Genomic DNA, 22,504 nt, shown 5'->3' on the forward strand with positions numbered 1-22,504 from the left:
ATTTTCCCCATTTAACGATATTTATGCACTCCTGTGATTATATTGAATGCAATCAATCATCTTCAGTATTGGTTTCTCGCTACTTACGCTAAACTTGGGCCCATGAGAATTGGAGTCTGACATTTGAGCGGTGAAAGCAATAACTATGAGGTGCACTGCATTGCCATAGTTACCTCTGCCTGCAATATATCATCCTTTAATACAAGCTGAGTGTTAAATAATACATATAGGCCTAATGGAATTCAATAAACTTTGACCCATTCATAAACTCGTGCTACCGGGTGAGTTGGCCGTGCAGTTAGAGGTGTGCGGCTGTGAGCTTGCATCCGGGAGATAGTGGGTTCAAATCCCACTGTCGGCAGCCCTGAAGATGGTTTTCCGTGGTTTCCCATTTTCACACCAGGCAAATGCTGGGGCTGTACCTTAATTAAGGCCACGGCTTTCCAACTCCTAGGCCTTTCCTATCCCATCATTGCCATAAAACCTATCTGTGTTGGTGCAACGTAAAGCCCCTAGCAAAAAAAAAAAAAAAAAACTCATGCTAATAATTTCAGCATTTAAGACAAAACACATAAGTGCTGATAAATATGAGATCTCTCTGCTATTTGCTTTACGTCGCACTGACACAGATAGGTCTTATGCGATGATGGGATAGGAAATGCCTAGGAGTTGGAAGGAAGCAGCCGTGGCCTTAATTATGGTACAGCCCCGGCATTTGCCTGTTGTGAAAATGGGAAACCACAAAAAACCATCTTCAAGGCTGCCGACAGTGGGACTCGAACCCACTATCTCCCGATTACTGGATACTGGCCGCACCTAAGCGACTACAGCTATCGAGCTCGGTAATATGAGATCTCATTGTCAATAACAATATCATGAACTGCTGATAATCACGTACATCAAAAATGCACAACATATAAAAAAATTGCAACCAAAGCATATTGTATGTCTGTACCGGGCGGTACACCTCCACTCCGCTAATTTAAAATGTGCGCCTGTTGAAACTCCTCTGTTGGAGGAAGTCTGAACTTTATCTACGCTACTAATTCTCTACTTTCTCTGAAGATGTCACCACTTGGAAAACTTTGAGTTTTTGAACTGTGTCATTTTCGATGTGTTTTTGTTTCGCTTGAAGTAAGAAGTGTGAACTTTCTCTTCTAGAGGACACTACTGAAGATCACCAATAGTGCAACCTAGTGCGGAGTCAAAGAACTATTTTGTTGGAGAAATTTTTATTTCAAATGTTTGTTCTTTGCTAAATTTCTTTCTGTTATTGTTTAAGTTGGCTGTATACCCCTCTTTTTCCCCTTGTTTTAGATTTATCCAATCCCGAATTTCTTTGAGTTATTTCCGACCAATCCGATGTATCTTCCCCCAACTTGGATATGTTTCTGTACCCTAGCCAATAAAGAATTTGCGGGAGGGTGTTTTCATTCCCCTAACGCCTCGAAACTTCTGCGAGAGGATATAAACTGCTGATTTTTGGGTCTCCGGGCCACTTCTGTTCCATCTTTCAGTGTGTAAAGTACATAGCAGGGGGCGGGAAGCGCCTCTTTCTTCTCCAGCTGTTCAACACCAGGTAATGGCCTCTTAATAACTTCTTTTCTTGCTAGGTTGGCAGTTTAACTCTCGGAGCGGGTTCGAAGCGTTTCCACCATGTAACCTTTTCCTAAAATGTAACCAATCTTTTCATCTATTCTCTTTTAAGCGGCATATTGGGATAGAGAGTGCTAACCCTCTCGAGCTCCCACTCACATTGTTTTGAGGTGAACTTATTTTCTCAACCTATTCTTCGTTAATGTAAAACCAACTGCTCTTTTCTAAAGTCACCTCTGTAGTATGGGATTAGCCCTTGCATTAGTGGCCTAGAGCCAGATTAGGTTTTAAAAACAAGTGTATTAGGAGTGCAAGATCGCCTCCTCTCAAATTGTTATTTTAGAGGTCATGTAATTGCCCCTTTTCATTTAATAGACCTCAGTAGGTTGGGTATTTTACCCCTGTGTCTATGTCCAGTGAGGACAACTTGAAGGTGGAGTTTGGTGTGGCCTGGGAGAGGCTTAAATTTGAGAGCGAGGGGCTCTTTTGAAAATTGAGTGTTGTATGCCTCGAGGAGGCTTTTCAGTGTAATTTGGAGCAAGGGCTCCTAGGCATGAATGGGGTTTTCTGCCCCTCTGTTGAAACTTGTGTTTGGAGGTAAAACTGAGCATTGTGTTTTCAGGGCTCGAAGCCCAAACCCTGTAAATATTGTAACTACCCTTGGACTTGCTACTTTGTACCTGCCATGCTTGTTATTTCTTTGTTTTTGAAAAGAAAATATAACCTTGTTAAATTTTACATTAACTTTGATTCCGTATTTTGAGACCCGTTCACGCCCGCACCTTCTTTCACGCATAACTACCACAAAAACACGGTAACAATATCCATCAGCCGGTCATAAGGAAATAATGTTACAATACAAAATAGAACACTATCCACTATTTGTATTATTTAACACCGATTGTCAACGGTACACTTCAAGAATACAACAAGATAAGTTGTAAACTAACCACTGATTAACAAAACGAAATAAATAAACGAACAACAAAAGTGAATATTCAGAAAACAAACACATAAAGCAATAAAACTAACATAGAACCTGTTTGGGAAATTTTTACTTTTTCTTGTAAATATGTGTGTTGGTACATATATCAAACAGTTGAATGTTAATAAATATGGTGTTTGAAGATACATTCCCAACATTGCTCCTCCGGCCTGAATATGGATTTCAACGGCAAACTCCATGAACCTGGCAAGTTTTGGTATTTACAAGGTATCAAAGGATATAATCTAGTGACATACTATTACTTACTGCATCAATTTTGTGAAACATGTTGATTTTTGTGTGTTTTCAATGCATTGCCTTGGACATTTCGATTATGACATCTACCGTAGTGTTTACAAACTAACCTGTACCAAAGAGAATAAACGACCTGTACAAAACAATGGATTGCACATCGTTATAATGACAAGTAGCGTCATCTACTGTGACATATGAGAACTAATATCCATGGCACGAAAATTCTAACACGGTTACATTCCTGCCACATGATTTTGAAGGCAGAAATTAAACGGAATTGATATGTAAAGACAACACCAGTCATTCGTAAGTATTAATCTCTACAAATGCAACATGGATCCTAATACAAAAAGAGTTCTAATGAAGAAAAGATCCGTTCTTAAAGCCGGTTTAACACGCATACAAAGCTTTGTGATCTCCGAACTTGATACGGCAGACACAACTTTAATCGAAGTAAAACTGAATAGGCTACTTTCTGTTAAGGAAGATTTCAAACTGAACTCGAGCTAAATGATGAAGAAAATATCGATTCACATATCGATTACTACCAGGAATTCGAAAATAATAGCGATCTTCTGGAAGCTAAGCTTGAACATTAACTGAATTGCTACGATATGATACAATGTTAATTTTTTGCCTGTGTTCAATGTATTAGTTGTTTTAAGTTCTTCGCTAATTGGCTGATGATGACACTTGAAATGTGTTGAAACCAGTCCCAATAAACAGGTTGTAACTACTTTTTAGTTCAACTTACTACGGAGTATTGAAAGATGGATCCTTCCCTATAATATTGTACATCTTATTCACATTTATCTGACGAAGTACGTTCTCTTTCAACCAATGCTGTAGGAAGGCAAATAAAATTGCCAGAAATCAAGCTCCCTACATTTGACGGTACATTAACAACTTGGCTTCACTTCAGGGACACCTTTCAGAACCTGATTGTTAATAACAATGATCTGTCAAATGTTGAAAAGTTTCATTATATGTTATCCTCGCTTAAAGGAGAAGCCAAGGATGCTATTAGGAATATTGGCATTTCAGACTCCAATTTTACTGTAGCTTATGACCTTAACGATATCTATTAGGTTCAACCTTTTCAATACTAATTAGGTACATGTTTGTGTTACAAATACCTTTTATTCAACTTTGGGACCAGTTTTGACATATATAATGTCATCATCAGCCATAAAAAGATCACAATTCAACGTAGTTACAAATATTCTGAAGAAACACAACACCAAAATTGCATATCGAACTAACAATAGAAATATGGATATCTTATATAATGCCAGCTCAATTAACAAGACTAACATTTATCAAAAATCAGGTGCCTACAGATTCCAATGTCAAAACTATCAATCCTTGTACATTGGTCAAACAGGGAGGAACTTCAAAATCAGATACATGGAACATGTTAATGCTACAAAATATAATAGATACTCGGCAGTTGGCCAGCACATTCAAGATTCAAAGCATAGCTTCAGCAATATACAACAAGATATAGAGGTGCTCATGAATATGGACAAAGGCCCTATTCTTGACGTCGCAGACAATTGCTTCATTCACTTAGACCAGTTCTTTAACTCCAATTCGAATCTGAACGAAGTCTCAGAAAAAACTAATATTCTATTTGATTTTTTAATTAAAGTATTTAAGTATTTTAATCTTCCGAATAAGAGGTCAATATTTACTGCAATTCACAGTACCCTATCATGTTACAATCCCCCACCACATTGTTCACAAGACCCACCTTAAACCTACTAATCCCCTAACAAGATCTTTTTCTTCCCCCATCTTCCTCCCGTCCAGACCTACCACATTTTATATCTCCTTCCCACAAGACTAATGTATTTTACCACTGACTGATTTCATATTCATCAGTATTAAATTTTTATCAGGTATAAATTACAAGTGACTCAAATATGTTCTCAACACTCTGGTTGACGCATATCATGTGTGTGTGTTTCAAATGACTCTTTGTTTTGGAAGCCTATCGGAGCCTTCTATTGAACGGATGCACAATGACTACATATCGAAGAACCTTCTTTTATTCCTTGAATAATGAGACACTTTATGTTTACTTCAGTGTGTCACTGCGCCAGATTTAATTATTCTGTTATGACACGTGTGAATAGTCAGTTACAGATTGTGTCCTTGCTTATCTATTGTGATCTTTTTATGGCTGATGATGACATTATATAGGTCGAAACCGGTCCCAAAGTTGAATAAAAGGTATTTGTAACATAAACACGTACCTAATTAGTATTGAAAAGGTTGAACCTAATAGATATCTTATCGTTAATCTCAATTCAATACGGAAACAGAAGTTCATAGCTTATGACCTTCTCGTAAGCAGGTATCACTCACCAAAATTAATAGCTGCTGAATATATTAAACAGATCCTAGAATCACCGGGTAAACATTGTTCAACCGAAACAGAGATACAGCAACTCGTAAATAAATTCCGAGGTAGCACTGATGCGCTGAACGCACTAGATACTAAGATAAGCATTCTAGATTTTCTCCTAAACGACCTCTTACTATCGCGAATGGATAAAAAATTGAGACTAGAATTTGAAAATAAACATTCTCAGCTCAAAGCTGTAGAGTTTAAAGAACTTGTTAAGTTCTTGGAGAGACATTGTCAGACATTGCAACTTTGTTCCTCCAACCCCTCTCCCAATCTATCGCAAAACCATAAGACAAGTTCAAGGTCAAAAATCGCAGCTCGACAGCCATACATTACAACGTCAAGACAATGTTGCATCTGTTCAGATGAACATCAGCTTTATAGGTGCCCAGATTTTCTTCAATTAGATTGTGATGAAAGGTTCAGAGTAGTAAAGGATAAAAATCTATGCAGCAATTCCCACACTTGGAAGGCATGTACATCAAAAACATCATCTAGATTATGTAACAAATATCACCACACATTGTTACATCATGAGACTGGCCATATATCATCTCCTGCAAATCAAAACAACAATCCACAACAATCATCTTATCATTGTCTAAGAAGCACATCCAAGAATCAGATACTTCTGAGTACGGCTTTAGTAAGGATCAAGGACGGTCAGGGAAGATTCCATTTAGTTCGTGCCATACTCGACAATGGTTCGCAGAGTAACTTTATATCTAAACACAAGGTGCAACAACTGAGACTGAAAAAGAAAGAGACCAGCGCCATAACACTGCAAGCTTTTGGTGAACTCACATCCCAAGCAAACACAGCAGTGAACATTGAGGTTCACTCAATAATCAACGATCATCACTTCAACATGGAATGTATTGTCCTTCACAGAATAACTGGCAATATACCTGTCTCACATATCAATTGCAAGAACTGGAACATTCCACAAGACATCACTCTCATTGATCCTGACTTTCACATCCCTCAGGCTACCACTTTACTGATTGGCGCACAGTTTTTCTTACAGCTCCTGAAACCCGGAAGAAAAAGCCGACAAGGGTACCCATGCCTACAGAACACACAGCTAGGATGGATTCTCAGCAGAGGATATTCACAACTCAATCAAGAAAGGGAAGAGGAGACACCAACCAAGTCGTTCTTTATCAGGTCTGACCTCAACTCAGAAATAAAAATTCAGAAGTTCTGGAGCCTCGAGGAAGTGAATCATGTTACACACTCACCTGAAGAGAAGGAATGTGAAGCCCATTTCAAGGACACCACAAGAAGAGATGAAACTGGGAGATTCATCATAGAGCTACCCCTTAAGGGAGAGTTCAAACTTGGAAATTCAATGCAGACTGCCAGCCGACGTTTTCATCTAAGTCAGAACCCGTTGAAGGAGAAAGATATTATATGCCTCATCACGCTGTTATCAAGCATTCTAGCAGCACTACTAAAACAAGAGTCGTATTTGATGGATCAGCAAGGACTGACAACGGCACTGCCTTAAACGATATCTTAATGGTAGGACCTACAATTCAAGAAGATCTTTGCTCAATAGTTATGAGATTCCGCACTCACAACATTGCTTTCACCGCTGATATTGAAAAGATATACCGCCAGATAATGGTTCATCCTAAACATCGACACTTACAGTGCATCCTGTGGAAAGAACATCCTCAAGATAATCTAAAATCTTATGCTCTTAACACTGTCACATACGGCACATCTGCAGCATCGTTTCTGTCCACAAGATGTATCCAGCAATTAGCACTTGAAGAAGCGTCCGAATTCCCGAGAGCGGCCGCAATTCTCAAGCGTGACTTCTATGTTGATGACTTGTCTTTCTGGAGCAGATACCTTAGAAGAAGCCCTGGAGCTGCAAATCGAGTTCCAACAGCTTCTCAGTCGTGCAGGGTTTCCTTTGCGAAAATGGTGTTCCAATAGCCCTGAATTACTGAACTCCATCCCAGAAAGCTTACGAGAATCTAAGCACTCGTTAACTGAGAAACGTTAGTGACATGGTAAAGACCTTAGGGTTGACTTGGCATCCATCCATGGACAAGTTTCAAATAAACTGTAACGCAAATTTTCAAGAATTAATGGGTGATACAACGTTCACAAAGAGAATGGTGATCTCAACGATATCCTCAATCTTCGACCCACTTGGATTTATAAGCCCTGTAGTAATCAGCTTCAAGGTTTTCATGCAACGTCTCTGGCAGGAAAGATCAGGATGGGATGACCCTTGTAAACTTACTTGATATGTGGTTGAAATTATATGATCAGATCCCCACACTTAATAGCATCAAGGTCCCAAGGTGTGTTCTCGCTGAAGGGAAAATCAAGTCCATAGACATCCATGGTTTCTGTGATGCTTCACATCATGCTTATGGCGCCTGTATTTACGTGAGGTCTGTGAACAACAAAGGTGACGTTCTTATCAGATTGTTATGCGCAAAATCTAGAGTCGCACCTTTAAAGCAAGTCTCAATTCCCCAACTAGAATTGTGTGGTGCCTTACTGCTCTCCCATCTCCTGAAGAAAACACTTGCCTCTCTACAACTGCCATTCACTAAGATACAGCTTTGGACTGACTCGACAATTGTACTAGCATGGTTAAATGCCTGCCCCACTAAATGGAAGACGTTCGTAGCAAATAGGGTTGCAGAAATTCAAGAAATTGCTCCCTCGAATCACTGGTATGTTAAATCAGAGGATAACCCAGCAGATCTCGTCTCACGAGGCATTGAACCAACAGACATGAAGAACAACGTGCTATGGTGGCACGGTCCAGCCTGGCTATGCTTAGATCCCTCAGCTTCGCCGAAACGAGAAACTATCTCCGACCCTAACGAGATACCAGACAAAATAATATTAACTTCACTTGTTATTGTGCAACATAATGACTCATTTCTAAACACATTCTCTTCGTTACACCGACTACTCAGGACGATTAGCTATTGCCTCAGATTTGCTTCAAACTGCAGGAGAAACCCTGATGAACGCGACATGTCCCCATTAAGGCCTCAAGAAATAAGTAATGCCCTCAATGTATGTATCAAGATTGTTCAAGCAGTATCCTATCATGAAGAAATTCGTTGCCTCGAGCAAGGAAAGAACATTCACTCAGCTAGCAAAATTAGGAATTTAAGCCCGACTCTGGACCAACATGGCTATCTTCGTGTTGGTGGAAGACTGTACAATGCATCATCCATCTCTTACGAAGCTAAACATCTACTTATATTACCTCCCAAGCATCACCTCATGAAACTTATTATTTTAAGTGAACATCAAAGATTACCCCACGCTGGACCCCAACTCCTGATATCATAATTACGTGGGAGATATTGGATTCCAAGAATTCGACAAGTCGTTAAAGGATGCATTCATTCATTCTTGCCATGCTACAAATTAAAATTAACAACAAATCAACAGAAGATGGGAAATCTTCCCAAAGAAAGAATCACCCCTACAAGACCATTCCTGAACATGGGGGTAGACTATGCTGGTCCATTTCTTATAAGAATTGGAACACTGCGAAGCAAACGAACGGGCAAGGCCTACGTCGCCATCTTCACTTGCCTTGCCACAAGAGCTGTACATTTGGAAGTTGTCTCAGACCTTACAACGGATGCATTCATGGCCGCACTGCGACGTTTCACGTCACGCAGAGGATGTCCATCAAATATTTATAGCAACAATGGCACTAACTTCGTTGGTGCTGCAAAGGAGCTGAAAGAACTGCAAGAATGTCTCCAAGATTCTGATCAAAACAGAAATATTGTCGAAGCTGCAACTACAAAGGGGATCGCCTGGCATTCCATCCCTCCATCAGCACCACATTTCGGCGGAGTTTGGGAGTCCATGGTGAAATCTTTCAAGTACCATCTGCGAAGAACTATGGGTAGCACGGTGCTTACCTTCAAAGAATTAACTACCCTTTCTTCCCAAATAGAGGCCTGCCTGAATTCTCGTCCTCTAATAAGACTCAGCGATGATCCTACAGACTTATCTTGTTTAACCCCATCTCATTTCCTAATTGGGGAACAAATTACTGTACTTCTTGATCATGACCTTGTTCACTGTTCCATAAACAGACTTTCCAGATGGCAACATCTTCAAAAGATGACCCAGGACTTCTGGAAACAATGGCACAGGGAATATATTAACACTCTGCAGCAGCGCCACAAGTGGATTGAGAAACATCCTAACCTTCGAATTGGAGATCTTGTGTTCATCAAAGATGACAACCTACCACCTCTGCAATGGCGAATGGGCATAATAGAGTCGGTTCATCCTGGTGAAGACAACCTCGTACGGGTCGCCACTCCGGTATCTTAAAACGAACCATCAAGAAGTTGTGTGTTTTGCCTCAGAATGAGAAAGAATACTAAAAGTTTCGAGTTACACAGTGATGTGATTTATACCTTTATGAACTCCCTGACTATCTGTGTTATGTGTTTATTCCTGAATGAATTATCTTTCTTCTTCCCTTTTTAAAAGGCCAGTGCCTTTTGGTGGCCGGTATGTTTGGGAAATGTTTACTTTTTCTTGTAAATATGTGTGTTGGTACATATATCAAACAATTGAATGTTAATAAATATGGTGTTCGAAGATACATTCGCAATAGTACCGCCCGAATATCACAAAAGCGGCTGAGAAGAAGCAGAGCCATGTAGCGATAGCATCCTTAAAATGTAGCATGACTGGAATCATTGCCATGGAAACTGACCATTTTCGAGCAGTGTTTGTTAAGTTTTTCACGCTGTCAGCACTAAACGTCAGACTCCAACTCTCATGGGCCGTAGTATAGCAAGCACTATCGTCAACATTCAAAGGCACTGCTGAAGTCAACTGGTGTAAACAAATATTCAAGTTAACTCGCTAGACATAAAGGCTGAAGTAAATGATCCCTTAATTTTAATACTATCTTAGGCAATGGAATTGATTAAGAATGTAATACTTCTCAAGATACAGCAGTATGCTTCAGAGATTAGTATATGTATTCTTGCATCTGGTTAAATTTCAGAAAGGCTATTCCCAAGTAAATTTATAGTGAAAAGGTTATCATTGTTCTATTGGGGCTTGAAATATGTTTTTATGATACAGTAACAGATTAGGTACCGCTGTTTGAGTAAGAAAACTGAAACTTTTGCCACAGAAGCTTCTGAAATTATACTACAGTACTATAGTTTTTAAGAATGAAAAAAATCATGCATGTTCACATGGTATCAGAACTAGAAAAATAAAATACGTAACTAATGGGTAAGCCGCAGTATGGAAACATAAGTTTTGAACAAACCGATTGCCGTTTCATATCGATTTAAGTGTGCTACAGTGAGGAAATTTCTTGCATGATAAATTTTTTGCTATAATGGACTACTGTATTTTATACTTTTTTTTTCAATTTCTGCAAAAAGAATGTGCTTTGACTGAAAAAACTGTCATGAAGTGTGCTTGTGCCCGATAGTAATGCAGATCAACACCCTGCTTGTGATTAAAAATAAAAATTAAATACCGTAGTACTGATTGGCTATAAGAATATTAAGTTTTAGTTAAGATTAAGTAAGTATTGGAAAGGAACAAACAAGTGAAATCAAATTGTATAGAGAGGGACAAGAATATGAGAAGAAACACGCAACAGGCCGAACACAGTGGCAGGTCAGTGAGGGTAGAGGGAGCAAGAAAGAGGGGACAAGGACAGACATGAAAACAGGCTATTCCGTTGCCGTCTTCAAATAGATAGGCTTTCTCATCATCAATCCCAGTTCTTTTTATCCATCTCTCCCCCCGACAAGCTCATTTCTACTTGCGAGCTTCATCAGGAGGGTGGGCTTCAACACTCGTTAATGGGACCATCTTGAAAGATCTTCAGTCTTGATGCAGGATAAGAAGCTGGATAATTACAGGAAAAGGAAAGTAACATATGATGAAGATAAATACATGTGGTAAAACATTAGGAAGACAAGAAAAGACAAACATAATAGGAGGAAAGGATCCCAACAGAATAATTTAAGTATTGGAAAGGAACAAACAAGTGTTAAATCAAATCGTATATAGAGAGACGGGAACATGAAAAGGAACGCATAACAGAATGAAGAAAATGACAGTTCAGTGCGGTAAGAGGGAGCAATAGAGGGCTAAGAAGAAATGGATGTAGAAGAACTGGGATTGTTGTGAGATGGACAGCAGGCAATGGTATGTTGATAAACGGGGTTAAAAGTCAGGTTGTGAGTTTCACAAATAGGAAAAGTCTTCTCACTTTTAATTACTGCGTTGATGGGGTGAAAGTTCCTTTTGGGGATCATTGTAAGTATCTAGGTGTTAATATAAGGAAAGATCTTCATTGGGGTAATCACATAAATGGGATTGTAAATAAAGGGTACAGATCTCTGCACATGGTTATGAGGGTGTTTAGGGGTTGTAATAAGGATGTAAAGGAGAGGGCATATAAGTCTCTGGTAAGACCCCAACTAGAGTATGGTTCCAGTGTATGGGACCCTCACCAGGATTACCTGATTCAAGAACTGGAAAAAATCCAAAGAAAAGCAGCTCGATTTGTTCTGGGTGATTTCCGACAAAAGAGTAGCGTTACAAAAATGTTGCAATGTTTGGGTTGGGGAGAATTGAGAGAAAGAAGAAGAGCTGCTCGACTAAGTGGTATGTTACAAGTGATGAAAATCATTTTTCGTCCGTACTGAAAGTTTCATAAACTGTATAGAGGATAATATCTTTTGTTTATTTCCACCTATTCAATACATTACAAGATGTTGGCATTTACTTTAAAACATTATTCAGATGAGACATGTTTCGCCTCCTACTGTGAGGCATCTTCAGTCATTATCAAAAACCTTATTATTTTACCAGGCATCTGGTTAAAGATATTCAAAAATGTGTTTGATGATTATAAGAGAGGTAAGATTTACGTTTGTTATAAACATGTTCATGAAGTAACTAAAAATCTAATATAATGATAAAAACATATGTAGTTCTTTGTTGAATAGGACTTGTTTGATTGTACTATAGTAAAAGAAGGTGGCTTGAAGCCGTAGTCATTAATAGATGTCTAATACATAGTGGAAGGCATAAAATATCAGTTCTATGAGAATATACATTACATTCAAATGATACTAAAAACTAGTGGATTCATAGGTAGTACTGTACATATAAAATGTTCAATGAAATAACTAAAGATCTAATAAAATAATAAACACATATGTAGTTCTTTGTTGATTAGGACGTCGTATGATTGTACGGCTTAAAGCCGTAGTCATTAATAAATGTCTAATACATAGTGGAAGGCATATGAAATCAGTTCAATGAGAATATATAATACAATCAATTGATACATAAAAACTGGTAGATTCATAAGCAGTACATTTAAAAATGAAGGCGTCATGTGACTATAAATGACAGTTGATGGCTTAAAGCCGTAGTCAAAGTTTGAAGTATAGGTCAAATAACTGCTAATATATGGTAAAAAGATATAAGTCAAAATATAAAGCTTAGGTTAAAAAATATGAAGGAAAAACATTCCAATTGCTTGACAAAAGTTACTTGACGTTGGCATGCATTTGTCCGTGATATTTATTGGTCAACAGTTCGTAGGTTATTTTAGATTTATTCGGCAAGATTGCGTTGACAAGAAGTTCACCAGATGTTTATAGTTGGCCTAATTTTTATTAAGTCATCAAGAAAGTTGCAGAGATGATGATGGGTGGAAATTCTCAACGTTGGTATGGTTTTTTGACGTGAAGGTTGGAGAGCTGTTGTGTTCTTCTTCGATGACAATATATTTTATAAAACGTTGATTGTAATAATTGTAACAACCATACGACGTCCTAATCAACAAAGAACTACATATGTGTTTATTATTTTATTAGATCTTTAGTTATTTCATTGAACATTTTATATGTACTACCTATGAATCCACTAGTTTTTAGTATCATTTGAATGTAATGTATATTCTCATAGAACTGATATTTTATGCCTTCCACTATGTATTAGACATCTATTAATGACTACGGCTTCAAGCCACCTTCATTTACTATAGTACAATCAAACAAGTCCTATTCAAGAAAGAACTACATATGTTTTTATCATTATATTAGATTTTTTGTTACTTCATGAACATGTTTATAACAAACGTAAATCTTACCTCTCTTATAATCATCAAACAACTTTTTGAATATCTTTAACCAGATGCCTGGTAAAATAATAAGGTTTTTGATAATGACTGAAGATGCCTCACAGTAGGAGGCGAAACATGTCTCATCTGAATAATGTTTTAAAGTAAATGCCAACATCTTGTAATGTATTGAATAGGTAGAAATAAACAAAAGATATTATCCTATATACAGTTTATGAAACTTTCAATACGGACGAAAAATGATTTTCATCACTTGTAATAATAAAGCCAACCAGGCTAATAAAAACAAGTATCTAAACCTTAAAACAAAAATTAGCAAGATCTCAAAAGATATTCAATTCCTAAAAGAATGTGTAAGATCCAATCTAGTGCCGAAATTTCTAAAATCGACTCAAAGGAAAAGCATTCCGAAACATAAATCTAACGATATTCAAAACAAAATCAACAACCTTTGGCTCAAAAATGAGATAAAACTATTGTATAGAAAGAAATCCTTATTAAATACACAACTTTATCGCGAACATTTGATTATCGCGCAATCGTTGTCACCGCTAGAATGGATTTCTTATCAACAACACATTACATATAAAATACAGGTTGCATTGAACAAAAAACAAGAAACACTAAATCGTAAATTGACACACTTAAAAGAAGAAAAAGCAAAATCAATAAACCGGAACAGTAATATAAAAATATCCCCCTCTCCATGGAACAATATTCCAACTACAATTAATCTATCCGACGTCACCTTCACAGATAAAGAAACACGTTTATTCAACCAAGGCTTAAAACATAATTGGCCCAACCCACATAAAGCAGAAGATATAATCACTACAATAGCCGAAGCTGAAACAAACATAAATAAACAAATTCCAACAGACAAACAAAACGACATAAAATACGAAATTAAAAAGAAATTACCTGCCTTTGTAAAAGAAATTTCTAACAAAAATAACTCGTCCTCACTAAAACAGATCCAAGAATTAAGAAAAAAAGTGGACACTAATAACATAATAATAACTAAAGCCGACAAAGGCAATACTGTAGTCTTAATGAAAAAAACAAGATAACATTCATAAAACAGAGGAGTTCTTCTCTAATGAGACCTACACAATAATCTCAAAGGATCCCACTACAAAAACTCAACGTAATCTAAAAACACTTTTAAAAAACTCTTCATTTTTATTTAATGAACATGAATACCAAAGTCTCATTAATATGAACCCCAAACTACCCACCGTCAGATCACTACCGAAGGTACATAAAAAGGACGTTCCCATTCGACCAATCATAAACAGCCAAAATAGCCCGACATATAAAACCTCACAATTCCTCGAGAAATTTCTCAAAAAAACATTTCAAATTCCATAACAAACTCCCCAAAAATTCAATAGAACTATGTGAAACTCTCAAAAAATTTAACTTAAAACCTAATCACACATTGTGCTCTTTCGACGTCATTAACATGTATTCAAACATTCCCGCTAAAAAAACTATAGAAATAATAAAAAACAATCTTTCCAAACATAGCAATTTAAGCAAAATAGAAATAGAAGAATTCTTAAAAGTACTAAACTTCGTCTTACAAAACAACTTTTTCACTTTCAACAATAAAATATACAAACAGGAAGGCCTGGCCATGGGAGACCCTTTATCCGGAATACTTGCTGAAATTTATATGGAAAACCTCGAAAACAGCAAAATAATAAATAACATCAATGGATTAAATCTCTGGCTACGCTATGTTGATGACACGCTAGTAATAATTGACAAAAATCACAACAATAGTGAAAACATATTAACTTATTTAAATAATCTGGATAACAATATTAAATTCACTAAAGAGGACGAGGACCACAAATCAATTAATTTTCTTGACATCACAATAACAAGAACTTCCAATAAGTTTGATTTCCAAATTTACAGAAAACCCTCATTCACACCTATAACTATTAAACAAAGTTCCCTTCATCCACAATCACACAAACAGTCCTCATTTTATAGTATGGTGTACAGAGCTCTAACAATTCCCCTTTCAACGACCAATTTTAAAAAAGAAATAAATACAATAAAAGAAATAGCCACTTTTAATGGATATAATCCCTCTATCATAGACAAACTAATTAATAAAGTTAAATTGAAACTATCCACAAACCTCTCCCCAATAAAAAATAAAAAAATCAAAGTTCGCAACCTTTACATACACCAACCCAATCATACACCAAGTAACCAACACCTTAAAAAATCAAGAGATCAAAATAGCTTTCAAAATTCAAAATTCAAACCAAAAAATGTTCTTCAACCATAATGCAATAAATTCAGAAAATAATAAATACGCAGGCTCCGGTATCTATAGATTAAAATGTAATGAGTGCCTCAGCACATACATCGGACAAACAGGAAGAAGCTTCATAACTAGGTACACAGAACATTTCAATGCTCAGAAACATAATAAACACTCAGCAATGAGCAATCACATGAAAGAAACGGGGCACAACTTTACCACATTTGAACAGGACCTTCAAATTTTAAAAACAATAAAAAAAGGTAGACTTATGACCGAATTCGAAAATTTATACATATTTTTGGACCAAAAATTCAATGCTAATAAGAATTTAAATGATCCAATAGACAATAGAAGCCCTTTATATGACCAAATAGTAACATTATTCAATAATGTAAACCTTCAGGACAAAAAGTTTTTTAATATTTTCAAAACAGTATCAACAAACACCCCTACGTCAACAAATACATCATACCCCCTCCCCCTCCCATCTTACGTAATTCCCCTCCATGCGCCATTCATAAACCAATAAATGATACACGCCTCTCCGCTTCCCCTACTATTCACAACTCCCTCCCGTTCACGAATCACAAGCCTACAACTCCGCCCCCTCCTACCCATCCCCCTCTGGCCAGACGACATACATACAACACAAGGAGTAAAAACCGTTAGTGACCATTAGTATCCTAATAGCGCCTCACACAGCTTGTCAAACGGGCCTACAACGCCATAGGTAAGCACCAACATTTTCTCACTAACAACACTTTGTTTTCTTTCATTCTCGTCAAAATTAACTACAGTTTTTTCTTCATTTCAGAACCAATCTATAACAACAATAATTCAACAACCTCATCAAACTTCCGTAATACTCTTCAATAGTATAAATTATTACAATCAACGTTTTATAAAATATATTGTCATCGAAGAAGAACACAACAGCTCTCCAACCTTCACGTCAAAAAACCATACCAACGTTGAGAATTTCCACCCATCATCATCTCTGCAACTTTCTTGATGACTTAATAAAAATTAGGCCAACTATAAACATCTGGTGAACTTCTTGTCAACGCAATCTTGCCGAATAAATCTAAAATAACCTACGAACTGTTGACCAATAAATATCACGGACAAATACATGCCAACGTCAAGTAACTTTTGTCAAGCAATTGGAATGTTTTTCCTTCATATTTTTTATACTAAGCTTTATATTTTGACTTATATCTTTTTACCATATATTAGCAGTTATTTGACCTATACTTCAAACTTTGACTACGGCTTTAAGCCATCAACTGTCATTTGTAGTCACATGACGCCTTCATTTTTAAATGTACTGCTTATGAATCTACCAGTTTTTATGTATCAATTGACTGTATTATATATTCTCATTGAACTGATTTCATATGCCTTCCACTATGTATTAGACATCTATTAATGACTACGGCTTTAAGCCGTACAATCATACGACGTCCTAATCAACAAAGAACTACATATGTGTTTATGATTTTATTAGATCTTTAGTTATTTCATTGAACATTTTATATGTACAGTACTACCTATGAATCCACTAGTTTTTAGTATCATTTGAATGTAATGTATATTCTCATAGAACTGATATTTTATGCCTTCCACTATGTATTAGACATCTATTAATGACAACGGCTTCAAGCCACCTTCTTTTACTATAGTACAATCAAACAAGTCCTATTCAACAAAGAACTACATACGTTTTTATCATTATATTAGATTTTTAGTTACTTCATGAACATGTTTATAACAAACGTAAATCTTACCTCTCTTATAATCATCAAACACATTTTTGAATATCTTTAACCAGATGCCTGGTAAAATAATAAGGTAAAGTAAAGTAAACTCGTGTCCTCATCCCGAGGTGGTGCAGCTCTTTTCAGGCACACCTCCCCATGGAGGTGAGCTGCATGTACCATTGCAACCACATGCCAGCCCTCCTGCCATTCTTAAATTTCTGGCAGTACCGGGAATCGAACCCGGGCCCCGGAGGACGGCAGCTAATAGCGCTAACCGTTACGCTACGGAGGCGGACAAATAATAAGGTTTTTGATAACGACTGAAGATGCCTCACAGTAGGAGGTGAAACATGTCTCATCTGAATAATGTTTTAAAGTAAATGCCAACATCTTGTAATGTATTGAATAGGTGGAAATAAACAAAAGATATTATCCTATATACAGTTTAAGTGGTATGTTCCGAGCTGTCAGCGGAGAGATGGCGTGGAATGACATTAGTAGACGAATAAGTTTGAGTGGCGTTTATAAAAGTAGGAAAGATCACAATATGAAGATAAAGTTGGAATTCAAGAGGACAAACTGGGGCAAATATTCATTTATAGGAAGGGGAGTTAGGGATGGAATAACTTACCAAGGGAGTTGTTCAATAAATTTCCAATTTCTCTGAAATCATTTAGGAAAAGGCTAGGAAAGCAACAGATAGGGAATCTGCCACCTGGGTGACTGCCCTAAATGCAGATCAGTATTGATTGATGATTGATCAGGTTCTTGATTTGTTGAGGCGAAAGCCAGTGTATGTGAAGAGGGCAGCATATGAAAATGTGGAGGATCTCCTTGTCCTTCTCTTCCTGTTTCTCACCCTTTCCACACTGACCTATTGTGTTTTTTCCTGTTTTCTTTCCAAAGTTCCTATATATGAGGAGTCTAATAGCAAACCCGGCATTTTCCACATTTGTATGTTTTGAGATATGAGCCAAAAACGGTTTCAGGTATAGTGTATGTTCATTTTCATCAAATAATATGTACCTCTATCCAGAAATATATTCTAAGCTTTAGGATATATTTGAGGCTAATGTATTGCTCATTGGTCTGGAAAATTGCAATTAAAATTTGATGATTGCCAGGTATGCTGGAAAATGATGGAGACTGCCATGTTTGCTGTGATAAAGAAGCCATAAATGGTTCACTGTTATGCGTTGGTTAAGCAATATATTATTTTAATTATTTTACACACTTCTATAACTGAAACCTTTCTGTTCATATTATTTAGTCATTTCATTCATCAATCTGGCTTGAAGAGTCTCGTTAATTCATAAATTCTTATTCAGCCACTCATAGGATTTAAATCTGAATCACCATACCACTAAATCACTAATTCTTCAATTCTGTTGTCACACAGTGTTTCTTCATTACAAGGCCTAACTTCATTCCCTTCATCCCTTGCAAACAGATTACTGTAGTATCGTAGGCCACTGACGTTGAGCCAGTCTTCTCTGTAAATTTCGGACCTTTTTTTTTTTTTTTTTTTTTAACACAATTCCCTTCATGAATTATTACCTGAGGTACAAGCACTTTCACACCCTTGTACTTCTTATTAACTGAGGCATAAGGACCTATGAGCCTCTGTGGCTCAGGCGGTAGCGCGTCGGCCTCTCACCGCTGGATACCATGGTTCAAATCCCGATCACTCCATGAGAGATTTGTGCTGGACAAAGCGGAGGCGGGACAGGTTTTTCTCCGGGTACTCCGGTTTTCCCTGTCATCTTTCATTCCAGCAACACTCTCCATTCTCATTTCATAGCATCTATCATTCATTAATAAATCACTCTGGGAGTGGCGACCCCCATCATACTAACAGCCTATATCTGCTTCATTCATTACATCCCTGACCCAATCAATGACTGGAAAACAGGTTGTAGGTTTTCATTTTCATTCATAAGGACCTATATCCAATTTATAGTGAGGTTATCTTATGATGGCATTAATTCCTGTTCTAGTTCCCATTATGTAGAATCTCTTGCATTTGGAAATGCCTTGTAGTTACTTTAAAATGTTCCTAACAGCATTTTTCCAATCATTCACTGCACAATTTTTTTCCTACAGTAGCATGCTCTTCAATAATGTCTAGGTAGTCATCAGGATTTGCAGTCACTTCATTCTTTCGGGTGACTTTTTGAATATTTCCGAAAACTCTCTCAGGCGGAATGAAGCTATGTTCCACTACAGGAAAAATTACTTACTCTCAGAAAGCAACTAAAGAATGCAACTCATAATTTAATGCGAGCTAAATGAAGTCTTTCCTCAGCCACAGCTAGGATTAATTTCCTACAGGGGCAGATTAAGAACACCGAATTTCAATTTATAGATTGTAAATTTCTTAGTAAGAAGCAGAAAATGATTACACTGTGTTAGAGAAATGTCAAGTAAAATCTCCCAATGGTATGAGGTACAGTAATGATTTTCTTTTAGAGAGTTTATTACTTAGAATAACATCACCTAGAGGATAGGATATAGGCATAATTTGTTACCTCTTCTCCCACAAAGCCATTTGAGGAAACTCTGCAAAGGACTTAAATGTCCCTATGGTGTAAATCCTCATTGCTTAAGTGCTATTTCAGATTATTTTAAGGATGAAATGAACGAGAATAAACGGTACGGGATAGTTATATTCGATGAGGTTAAACTAAGAGAAGAGATTCAATTTATTGTGGGGCGATATTTTTTTATGAGTGTCTTGACTAGATTGACGCGATTTCAGTTGTGCCATTCGGAGCTGGCTGTTGTATTGAACACACTTTGGACATTATTCTAAAACTGGTCTCCCACTATTGTGCCGATTCTTCTTCAGAGCAGGAGAAATCCGCAGAGAAATGCAAGCTCGACAATCATAAACTATCGAAAGTGGCCTCAAACTAGTTTTGGTGGGTAATTTACTTCATTTAATTTATTTGAGAAAAGTGTCGGTGTTATTTACAGTCTGGTGTATGTTTAATTTGCTCTGTTTAAAAAGGATTCTTTAAGTATGTAAAGCACAATATTGCTTTCGCTTTTCGTAACGTTTCATTTTATTTCGTGTTTTTTCTTATTAAAGTTCAAAGATATTTCTTCGTGAGGACTGATAATATTATTTATAACTCTCTGACAGTGTTATTCATGTATTGTATTTGATTATTTGCATATCAATATAATTTCCATTAAATCAGCTGACCGTGTAGCGTTGGTGTTAGGCTCCACCAGCGCCACTCTGCGCGAGAGCGCTTGAACTCGCTTAGTGATCTCACTTGGTATTCTATTCATCATGCTGCCGGGTTTGCTAGTAGACGCCCATACCTGCCAACTTTCCCAATTTAGGCGGGGAAACTCCTGAATTTTTACAGTTTCTCCCGCTTCCCAATTATTATATTATTTCTCCTGATTTTAGCTTATTTTTTGCTGAACTTCAAACATTTGTTTTCAAATCCTGCCATTTCAGCTTTGTACAGCAGTCGGAAGTCCTTCACTCATTGGCCACTTTAAAATAAAATATCAACGTTTATCAATAAAAGAAATGCATGTGAATGTGCGATGTTTATTGAAACCTGTATATTGTGATGCGTATATCGATAGTCAATCTCTCATTCTCGCATGTTCATGTTCGTTCACATCAGTCTAGTCGATTCTAGAGACTACTCGCTATATTTGGAGTCTATTTTAGTAATTTAGAGATAGAATTTCAAAAATAGCAACTAGTGACTTTTCTAGAGATTTTAGGAGCCATTTCGAGAGAATTATGGCAAATTTTAATTTATTAGGTGATAAAAATAGCATTGCACTTCGCATAATCGTGCGGGCGCATGATGCAATATATTAATCTATGCATTTGCTAAGTAATGGCATCTAAGTGATTCACACATGTGGAGCACAAGTTCATACTATTTTCGGAAGGCTTATCAGAGGCCGATCATCTCACTCACATACTTCCTGTGAGGGAGTAGAAATGTATAATTTTTAGCCTTGTAGCCTGGTATAGCAACAGTTGGGTTTTGAGATAATAGGTGTTATAATATAGACCATAGTACTCCTGTATTGCACAAGATATGTAGAATAAGCAGTTTTGACCAATTTTATTTCCTAATTTCTCCTGATTTTCATATCGAAATCTCCTGATTTTTGGTCTTGTAAAGTTGGCAGGTCCCCCTCATATGACTTGCACTTGTTTGTTCTTTTCAATTACTTATAATTGGCCCATTGGTTCCTTTCCTCCTTTTGTGCTTGTCCTGTGTTGCTAGTTTCTGACTATGTGTATTCATCTTTTTTTGTCTCTTCCTTGTCCTGTTTTTATCTGACTTTCTTCTTAACACATTCACGCCCATCATCTGAGCGGCTATTTAAAGGGCTGGCCCAGCTATTCCAGCTGTTAGTGGCAGAGCAAACAACAACAAATTCTTTTCACAATAAGTTCTAAACTGAACAAGATATGGAAACAAAATTTTCCACATACCTTAATGAAGTCCTCTCGTATCTCTGTAGGGTGTGGTAGGTAATGTCACACTTTCCTGGGTGAATGAGAACACTAAACATTCCCAAAATAGCGTGTTTCACTAATATATATATATATATTTTTATTTTATTTTTAAGCACACTTTGCACCTTCTTCAGGGGAACTTGTCCTATATTTGATGGCAGAGACTTTAAGAGAATATACTCTTTTCTCTTCGCATCTAACCTAAATGATGGATCCTTGGCCGGTGCTCCTTTTGGCGGCAAAATTGCTAGACGTTGACTTGGAGCTGATGACGTAGATGGAGCTGAGGTTTCGGAGAGAGGTGACTGTACTTGTATGTTGAGTTCACTTTTTACCCCCTTTGAGAATTGCCTGGTGTTCCTTTAGATCTTTTGGTACGCCCCTATTCGACCGTACTGTTCCACATACGGCAGTGTTCTGTTCCCGTAATTGTTTCGTGAGTCCAACGCTATTTGTAATAATTGTCCAATATAGACTGTATACCCCTGGCCGAGATAATTTTCAAGCAGCTGAAAAACTGTGCTTTGCAAATTCGCATCACTTGCATCATTT

General features: G+C 37.1%; 1 protein-coding gene across 3 annotated transcripts in view; it reads right to left on the reverse strand.

Annotated features, from left to right (window-relative positions):
• LOC136858579 (folylpolyglutamate synthase, mitochondrial) overlaps positions 1-22,504 on the reverse strand; it is a 204,350-nt gene that overhangs the window by 6,536 nt on the left and 175,310 nt on the right. The gene's annotated exons all lie outside the window — the stretch shown is intronic.

The sequence above is a fragment of the Anabrus simplex genome, chromosome 1, assembly GCF_040414725.1.
Source record: "Anabrus simplex isolate iqAnaSimp1 chromosome 1, ASM4041472v1, whole genome shotgun sequence".
Lineage (NCBI taxonomy): Eukaryota > Metazoa > Arthropoda > Insecta > Orthoptera > Tettigoniidae > Anabrus > Anabrus simplex.